This window comes from Panthera pardus, unplaced genomic scaffold (assembly GCF_024362965.1).
Source record: "Panthera pardus isolate Hobbes unplaced genomic scaffold, ASM2436296v1 HiC_scaffold_3, whole genome shotgun sequence".
NCBI lineage: Eukaryota > Metazoa > Chordata > Mammalia > Carnivora > Felidae > Panthera > Panthera pardus.
In genome coordinates, this window is record NW_026526876.1 from 30,426,067 (window position 1) to 30,435,362 (window position 9,296).

General features: G+C 50.9%; 1 protein-coding gene and 1 long non-coding RNA gene across 4 annotated transcripts in view; one reads left to right on the top strand and one right to left on the bottom strand.

Annotated features, from left to right (window-relative positions):
* LOC109261897 (RAD52 motif-containing protein 1) overlaps window positions 1-9,296 on the top strand; it is a 104,589-nt gene that overhangs the window by 62,007 nt on the left and 33,286 nt on the right. The gene's annotated exons all lie outside the window — the stretch shown is intronic.
* On the bottom strand, window positions 476-9,288 carry LOC128774182 (uncharacterized). 3 transcript variants are annotated; one of them, XR_008418630.1, is made up of 4 exons: window positions 9,210-9,271; window positions 5,632-5,764; window positions 1,730-2,158; window positions 476-953 (listed from the first exon to the last, which is right to left on the bottom strand). It is a non-coding gene; the product is annotated as an uncharacterized LOC128774182 (long non-coding RNA). The 3 variants fall into 3 exon arrangements; XR_008418629.1 differs by having other exon boundaries at window positions 476-939; window positions 9,210-9,270; XR_008418631.1 differs by lacking the exon at window positions 5,632-5,764 and having other exon boundaries at window positions 476-939; window positions 9,210-9,288.

Sequence of the window (9,296 nt, forward strand, 5' to 3'; positions counted from 1 at the left end):
AGTCACTAAATCCAGTTCACATTCAAGGGGTGGGAATTTAGACCCCACCTTTTAAAGAGAGAGGAGTCGGGGTGCCTGGGTGGCTCAGTCGGTTAAGCGTCTGGCTTCAACTCAGGTCACGATCTCGCAGTCCATGAGTTCAAGCCCTGCATCGGGCTCTGGGCTGATGGCTCAGAGCCTGGAGCCTGCTTCGGATTCTGTGTTTCCCTCTCTCTGCCCCTCCCCCATTCATGCTCTCTGTCTCAAAAATAAATAAACGTTAAAAAAAAAAATAAAAATAGAGAAGAGTCAAAGAATTTGTGAACATATTTTATTCTATTTTTTATTTTTTTCCAGCACTCATTCAGTAGATCTTTATTTCTTTTCAATATATGAAATTTATTGTCAAATTGGTTTCCATACAACACCCAGTGCTCATCCCAAAGGTGCCCTCCTCAATACCCATCCCCCACCCTCCCCTCCCTCCCACCCCCCATCAACCCTCAGTTTTGTGAACATATTTTAAAACTACCATAGCCAGGAAAACAAGCCATTCTAGATATTTCAAACACACACACACACAAAGGTCATACAAGCAATTGGTGCTCACCACTGGTGGGGCTCGCGGTGGTGAAGGTCAGGGCCAGGGGGGAATCGCACCACTAGCTCTCAGGTTACTTTACCACAGTTGCTCTCCATAGATTCAAAGCTGCTGCTGCCACTCGGTCAGGAAACTTCGGGAAGCCACTGCCGGGGTCACTACAGCCCCATGGCCCCAAGCCTGACTGGTGGGGAGTATGGACTCCAACATTCGGCCCGCATGTCTGCTGCTACAGAGGAGAAAAGCATGGCTTCCACCTCCTTCCACCTCCGCCTTCCAAATTTCACACAGGTACGCTTTATTGGCACAATTCTGCTGTCGAGGGAATCTGTGAACGATGGTTCGTGGGTTTCCAGGACCTGCAAAGAAGGGGCTAGAAATGAGTGTCAAGAGCCAACCAACATCATCCAGCAAACCCCTCCTGATGGGTGGGTGTTCAAAGGCTTTGTGAAAGGGGGGTGGTGTCCACGTGGAGTAACCTGGTGGTCGCGTTTCTAAGTCGGAAACCCTGAAAGGTGTCATTCTAGCTGGGCAGCAGGTGAGGCGCTGGATGCTGACGACATACACTCATCCCCAGAGGTGACTGGAGAAGCGCCTGGAGTTGATTCTTAGTTTCATCTCTGGAACGTTCTCACTGGAATTAAAGCTGGATGGACTATTGGCAATGCAGTATCTGAGAAATCATAGCCCCCATTCAAAAGGGCTGCCAGAGAAAAGATCTCCACAGGGAAACATGATTTCTCAAAATACAGCCTTTGGACCTCTATACGCAAACATCCCTGGGATGCTTACTTAAAAAGCTGATCCTGAAAATAATTTAATTTCAAAGGCTGTTGGGGCACCTGGGTGGTTCAGTCCAGCGTTGGCTGGACTCAGCAGCCAATCCTTTAGACAGCCGGGAGTTTTGCAGGCAGGCACTTTAAGGGAGGCTAGGGTCCTACTAGGGATGCGGCCACGAGCTGCCAGCAACCACGTCCGTGTTTGTTCAAGTCTTCACAGGCCAAGCAAGGTCGAATCAAGAAGAGGGCTCGGAGGAGCCTGGCGAGCATTTGGAGAAAGAATCTGTCACCCTCCGAACCCACATGCCCACCCCTCCTGAGCCCATCCCCCAAACAGAGGGACCACTTTGACAGGCCTTTTTATGCTCACCAAACGACTGAAGTAGGACAAGGCGGACGGGGAGGTGGGGGAAGCAGAGGTTCTCCGGCTTCTTCAGGGCTGGAGGTCGGCAGGGATTTGGGGGTGGGAGACGAAGGGCAGAGCAGATTGAGGATGACCAGGAGGCTCAACTGGATTCTTAACCTGGGAGTCCCGACTGGTCATGCTGGCCGGCTCCTGCCCCCACGGAGGTCAGGGCCTCTCAGTCCTGAGGACCACCAGGCACGACCAGCTCTGGCTCCTGTGGTCCTGGTGGGGGTATGTTGTTGAGACCTGGGGGATGGCGTGGAGCACCAGCTGGGGGGCGGGAGCACACTCATTCAAGAAGAAGAAAAGTCCCGAGGCCCAGAGCAGAGGCAGGAATGGTGCTTAGGCTGCGTGTGTTTCCAGGGCAGCGGCAGAGAGCGGTCTGGCGCCACACTGTGGAGGAAATGAAGATTTCAACAGTACAAAGGCCTCGTCTGGATGAGGGCTACACCCCAGGGTGGTAGAGCAGGAAAACAGAAGGAGCCTGGCTCCCTGACATAAGAGCCACCGAACCAGCCCCAGATCCAGTACTTAACCGGATTATCATATGAGAGATCAAGAAGCTGCTTCTTAAAAAAATTTCTTTTCAATGTTTGCTTATTTTTGAGAGACAGAGACAGAGCATGAGCAGGGGAGGGGCAGAGAGAGAGGGAGACACAGAACGTGAAGCAGGCTCCAGGCTCTGAGCCGTCCGCACACATCCCGACGTGGGGCTCGAACCCATGAACGGCAAGATCGTGACCTGAGCCAAAGTCAGACACCTGACCGACTGAGCCACCCGGGTGCCCCCAAGAAGCTGTTTTTTAATTTAACCCACTGTTGGGGCGCCTGGATGGCTCAGTCGGTTAGGTGTCCGACTTCGGCTCAGGTCAGGATCTCACCGTTCGTGGGTTCAAGCCCCACATCGGGCTCTGTGCGGACGGCTCGGAGCCTGGAGCCCGCTTCAGACTCTGTGTCTCCCTCTGCCCTTCCCCCACTCAATCTCTGTCTCTGTCTCAAAAATAAATAAACATTTAAAAACAAAAAGAATTAAAGGGCGCCTGGGTGGCTCAGTCGGTTAAGCATCCAACTTCAGCTCAGGTCACGATCTCGGGGTTCGTGAGTTTGAGTCCCACATCGGGTTCTGTGCTGTCAGCCTGTCAGCGCAGAGCCCGCTTTGGATCCTCTGCCCCACTCTCTCTGCCCCTCCCCTGCTTGCACTCTCCCCCCCGCCCCCCGAAAAAAAGGATTAAAAAAAAAGAATTAAAAAAAATCACTTAACCACTGTTGTGTTGGGTCTCTACTGCAGCAGCTGAACCTGTACGTAACCTGATAACGGAGGGAATCCATGTATCTGTTATCTTTTGCCACAACAGTGCTAACTAATAGACCATCCTCAAAACTCAGAGGAGGCTGGGAAACCGATTCTCACAGGTTGGCCGTTACCGCTGTACTTTAATGCCCTGCTGGCTGGATCGGCGCTGCTTCTCACGGCTGGTCTTTTCTCCCTGTGTTGCTGCCGGGACCCAGGCTGAAGAGGCAGCGGCTACCCAAGAGAAGCGTAAGAGAGCAAGCAAAAGAGCCATCGGGCCTCTTCGAGCCTAAGCACGGAACCAGCCCCAAGCCCCAAGCCAGGGGATGGGAAAGTACACTGTGGCCACGAGGAGACACAGCAGGAGCGGGGATGCGGGGAGGGCCCATAATTCTCTCTCCCAGAATGTGACAGAGTCCTGGGTCAGAGGCTACAACACGGTGGCCCTGCTCTTCTAGGCGTCACCTACGAATGGCGCAGAGTGAAAGACAGCGTCCGTCCATGTGAAGACTCAACCGCAGTTCTCTATTAGGTCAGGAGCCCTGACAAGACAAGAATCACATCTCCTTCCTCTTCCCAACGCCTAGGGCCAGGCCCTGCCCTCAGGGCTGACTCAGGGAGATTACTGGGTGAATCTGAGACCATTTCTTCACTCTCTGCGTAGGATTCCTTATGTGATACAGACTGACCTCCTAAAGGTCAGCACACAGTGCTAGGGGTTTGCCCGCAAAGCTGCAAAGGGACTGTGCCATTGGGAACTGAGATGTGTACCTAGGTCTGTCTACACCGCATCCTGGATCCACTGCCTGCCAGAGGGACCTCCAGAAGAAAGGACTTCTACAAGTTAAATATCGCAGACTTCACACTCCAAAGGAGAACCGTTTGAAGAGAGCCATGGTTAACCCTGAGGAATGCCACCATCACCACAGAATTCCAGGCACCGGGCATGTGGGTAGAAAGCATATTTTAGGGCAGTGACTCATGGTAAGTCGTTTCCTCCAGTCCCTAAAACGGGCTATTCAATGTCAAGCTGTCTCAGGCTCAGGCTGATAACAGGGCAGCCATAGGGGACCCAGTGGGAGCTGCGTTGTCACGGTCCAAGTCTGTACGCACCGCTTGTATAACCTGCCCAAGTTCACAAAGACAGGATATCAGTCGCCGCTCTTTATGCTCCCAGTGAAAGAAATCCAACTAAAATATGCTTAAGCCAAAAATGTCATACGGTGTATCGGCTCACATAACCGGGAAGCCTAAGATCTTCAAGCTGGCCGCATCTAGCGCTCAAACGTCATTCTCTCCCCAACTATCCCTCAGTTGTGCTTTCCTCCATGACGGCTTCAGGCTTCAGGATGGATGCCCCAAGACTGCAAAGATAGTCGTTAGTAACTCCAACTCTCCACTGAGGTTGAGCAAGCCTCATAAAGGAAAGCCAGTCTTCAAAAAGCCTCTGATTGGTCTGCTTGGACCCTGTATCTGGCAGGAGGAGACCCTGATTGGCCAGCCATGGTCACGTGCACCTGCAAGGTGGGCCTTAAACCAGTACTTAAGTCTCTGCTAGGGCACAGGAACTGAATAGAAAGTCAAGAGAGGGGGTTGTCTCACGGCAAGTTGAGGGGGCGAGGTGACAAATGGAAGACCAGACATTGAGGCTAGATTGAACTAACCCTAAGCCTAAACTTTGAACAGGCTTTCACACGTTCATAGATGCTATTGTGAGTAAAACACAAATTCACTTAAGAGCAGGAGTGCCTTCATAGTAACTTTTGGTCTTTCTGTATTTTTTGTCCCAATTAATAGATATCGAAAGGATCCCTACGATCACGAGCAGGTCCGAAGACCATTCTATTTTTTAATATTAGAAAGGGATTCTTAACTGCAGATTAAGAGAGAGAGTAAAGAAAGCAAGAAGAGAAGGGAGCCAGGAAAACCCCAGCCCAGGAAGCAGCGAAGGAAGGTTCCAGGACAGCAGCGTATGACAGGTCAAGGAGGTAGCCGAGGGAAACGGCACTAACTGTCATGCCAGAGCACTGGAGCGGAGTGGAGGAGTGATCGTGGCGGGCAGCACAGGAAGAGAAGGAGAAGAAATTAAACCCCGGGGGGTCAGGGGACAGAAACGAGTGCCATCGGACTACATGAGCAAGCTCTGCGGTGAACAATGCTTACCTAGTCACAATTCTGCAACCACTATCAATCATGGGGCAAGAGTGACAAAACTAAACCTCAAGAATGGAATGGGTGGGGGGTGTTAAAGACCTAACTCCTTGCCTGTGTTGCTAGGAAGTCCACAGATAGTGTCTATTTTTTTCTTTTTTTCTTTTTTTTTTTTTTTTAAATTTTTTTTTTAACATTTATTTATTTTTGAGGTAGAGACAGAGCACGAAAGGGGGAGAGTCAGAGAGAGGGAGACACAGAATCTGAAACAGGCTCCAGGCTCTGAGCTGTCAGCACAGAGCCCGACGCGGGGCTTGAACTCACTGACCGCGAGATCATGACCTGAGCCAAAGTCGGCCACTTAACCGACTGAGCCACCCAGGCGCCCCCACAGATAGTGTCTAAAATGGATGAATCAGAGCACCTGGGTGGCTCAGTCGGTTGAGCGTCTGACGTCAGCTCAGGTCACGATTTCATGGTTCGTGGGTTCGAGCCCCGCATCGGACTTTGTGTTGACAGCGCAGAGCCTGCTTGGGATTCTCTCTCTCCTTCTCTCTCTTTCAAAAAAAAAAAAAAAAAAAATTAAAAAAATCTTTTAAATGGAAGAATTAAGAGCTAGAAACACAAGATAGGTGGAGATAAGCACCAGAAGATCCAGCGAGAGGTAAGGAGGACCGAGGACTGGCGAGCTGGCCCAGGAGGGTGGGGATGGTCGAGGCAAGAAGCTGCTGCGGGTCATTCTGTTTCCTCACCACTTCATTTCGTACTATTTGAACTGTAAACTATGTGTGATAACATTTGGGAGGCTTAAAGAGTCCATTCTTTTGTCAACGGCACCTCAAAGCTGTATTTGTGTCCAACTTTATTGAGATAGAATTGACACATAATTTTTAGAACCCTTTAAATCCGTTTTTTCAAAGAGAGTGGGAAGAACCAGCTTCCTGCAACAGAAGCCATGAGAACATTACCTATTCCGGTTTCAAAAGAAATGGTGGCATTAGTTCTGCTTAGATGATTTCGGTCAGAGACCAAATAAGGATACATCTGGGGTTCAAACAAGAGAGGCTCTCACTCCAGTGCTCAAAGACCAGTTAGAAAACGGAGATCTGACTGGACTGGGTAGGTACGAATTAGCCAAAACTGTAACAATAATAATAATAATAATACTATAGCTAGTTATCCTCAAGTGCTTACTTCAGACCAGAAACCGTCCTGAGGATATTATCTTATTTAATCCTCATGGCAACTGATATTTTCCCCAATTTACAGATGAGGAACTGAGGCTCAGATAGTTTGGGGAACTTCCCGGAAGTCACACACTCTGGCCCCTCTGCCTGAGGCGGAGGGGCCTCAGCGTGTTGTGATTTACTTCTCTTTTCTAACCACCAATCAAACTTAGAAGTTTCTATCTCTGGTGCCATCTCGAGGGGCCTATGAAAACCACTGACTGTGGCAGTGGTCTCAGGCCCACACTTGCTGGGTTGTGCTGGGCCCTGCGCTGTCTTAGGGAAGGCCTAGAAAACAGTATGGGGTAGAGCCGGTATTCAAACCTAAGCATTCCCGGCTCCAAAGCCCACTTGCTGGGCCACTGAATTATGCTAGTTCTCCAGCTAGAATCAGAGCTGGGTGAGGATCCCACCTGTAGTAATTATGAGTTGTATGGCCTTGGGCCCCCAAGTTCCTTAACCTCTCTTAAGCCTGTTTTATCATCTATGCCCTGGGGATAACAATGGTGCTTACCTTCAGGGTGGTTGCTAAGGATAAATCAAAATTCCTATCTGGCAAATAGGAGCCTCTATTTTCCACACCTGTTAAATGCCTTGCCCTTCAGCTCCTAGGTTAAGGAGAGATTCTCACATTTTCTCACCCTTCAGATCCACGGGTGGTAGGGCAAGAGACAGAAAAGGTTTGGGTCAAGGCTAAATACTTGGACCTCATCCCAGAGTGACTCTCCAGGGCAGGGGCGGGGTTCAGGAATCTACACCTTAGACCCCCGAGAAATTCAGATGCCTGCAGTCCTCCTGCCTGGCTTTGAATGACTATGCGTAGTGCTTGAAATCTGACAGACCAGTGCCTTTGTGAGCGTCTGAGCCCTTCCTGCACTGGCCTCCAGCTGTGTCTGTGCCTCCTCCCTTTCCCCATTGCCCAATCTGTCTTTATCTCCCCCTTCCATTCTAAGCCCCCTCCCCTTACTCTGGCCTTACTTCCTAGCTTCCTCTCCACCTCTCCGTGCACCCTCCCCTGAGCTCAGTCTGCATTCCTACCCACCAGCCGTTTCTCTACCAGTCTCTTCGCAGGCATTGCCCTTTCCTGTGTCCACCCGGAAGGCTCAGATAAAAGTTGCTTCCGCCAGGATAACCTTCAAGGCCTCTTCTCTGGCACCATGGCACTTTGCACGTACCTTTATTATTGCTCAAATAACAGGGTAATGGGAGATTTTTTTTTCCGGCCTCAGATTACCTGGTGGACTCGTGGCCCACGAATGGTGGAAATGTGCGCCAGAGTAAGATGGAGAGAGGAGGACAAGCCCGTAGACTTTGCAGAGGGGCCGAGAGGCCTGAGAAGTAAGAGAAGACCAGGAGACAGGGGCTCCTGAAAAGATAGATAAGAGATTACCATGCGGGGTTCCCACAGCTTTTGCAGACAGCGGCTGCGCAAAAATTCATTGGAAGAACTGAGGAATGTTGCTGGCTCCATCTGGGGGAGGGCATGCTTGTATCAAGACACTGATGCTCTTGATGTGCTATAATTATAACCAGAAACACTATCCTTTTGCCCAGGAAACTGGATTTCCCAGTAAATTCCTTACTTTCCAAGTTGTTTAACGCTAAGATAATGCTTTGCTTCTGTGTCCTTATTTATTTACCTTTAACGTTTATTTACTTTGGAGAGGGAGAGCACAAGCGAGGGAGGGGCAGAGAGAGAGAGAGAGAGAGAGAGAGAGAATCCCAAGCAGGCTCTGCACGGTCAGCGCAGAGCCCGATGCAGGGCTGGAACTCACAACTGTGAGATTGTGACCTGAGCCAAAGTCAGACACTTAACCGACCGAGCCACCCAGGCATCCCTCCGTGTCCTTATTTCTAACTTTCTGTTCAACTGTTAACCATACTAAATGTACTCAGATTCATCTAGTCTAAAATCGAGGAGAGGTGGTTCTCGCTCCTAGAGACAGAATTATTGAAGAGGCAGCCCGCACACACTCAGGTGCCACATCTCCAACAGCTGGTTTTATAAATGGAAACAGGCACTGGGACCCCTTCTTCTCCCCTTCCCAGAAAGGCTGATGGAGAGCCTGGCCCAGATCAGTGGAGCTTTCTTCCAAGAACTGTCCCGTTCCCAGACCAGCCCTGTAGACACCCCCAAAGTCCCCCTGGACCTGCAGGTAGCAGTACCTCTCCACCCCAGTACTCACCCCACACTCAGGCCCTAAGATCCCACTTGACCTAAGCCTGCAGGTATGAAGTGTCCAAAGCACAAGACATCTGTCCCCACCCCCACCAACACACACTCTTGACCTTTTGTTCTGAGTCCATGTGAAAGAGAAATGTCAACTCTACCAAGTAAAGGAAACAAACAACTTCCTGGCTAGATGAGAATAACCAGAACCTTAAGCTTCATGCCTGGGGGCTGACGGGTACCTAAAGGTGCTCCCTTGGTGATAGGGGTGATCAAAACCTGTATGCTTTTCCTGAGAACCACCAGGCGGGAAGCACCACCTGCACTGATGCCCTCAGGGAGGCAAAACTAGGGTAGAAGTTATTGGTCCGATTTTACAAGTGGGAACCTTCCGGGCAGGAGGCCAACAGACAGCCTCAACGGTAGATAGTGCTGTGCCCAGGCAAGGTCATGAACCCAGAAGGCGGCCGGGATCTAGTGAGAGGCAGACACTGCTGGGGGCGGGCAGTAGGACACGTTCGCCCGACACTGGTGGGCTAGCCTGGTGGCCTCGCCTCTTCGTGCGCATCTCGGGTCGCAGAGTCCCCACCCCCCCAGATCACTCACCTGCTCTGGGGCTGGTAACTTGGGCTTTCCTGAGCGCTGGCCCCGCCCCGAGGCTCCGCCGGCCCTGCGATTGGCTCCGCGGTCCGG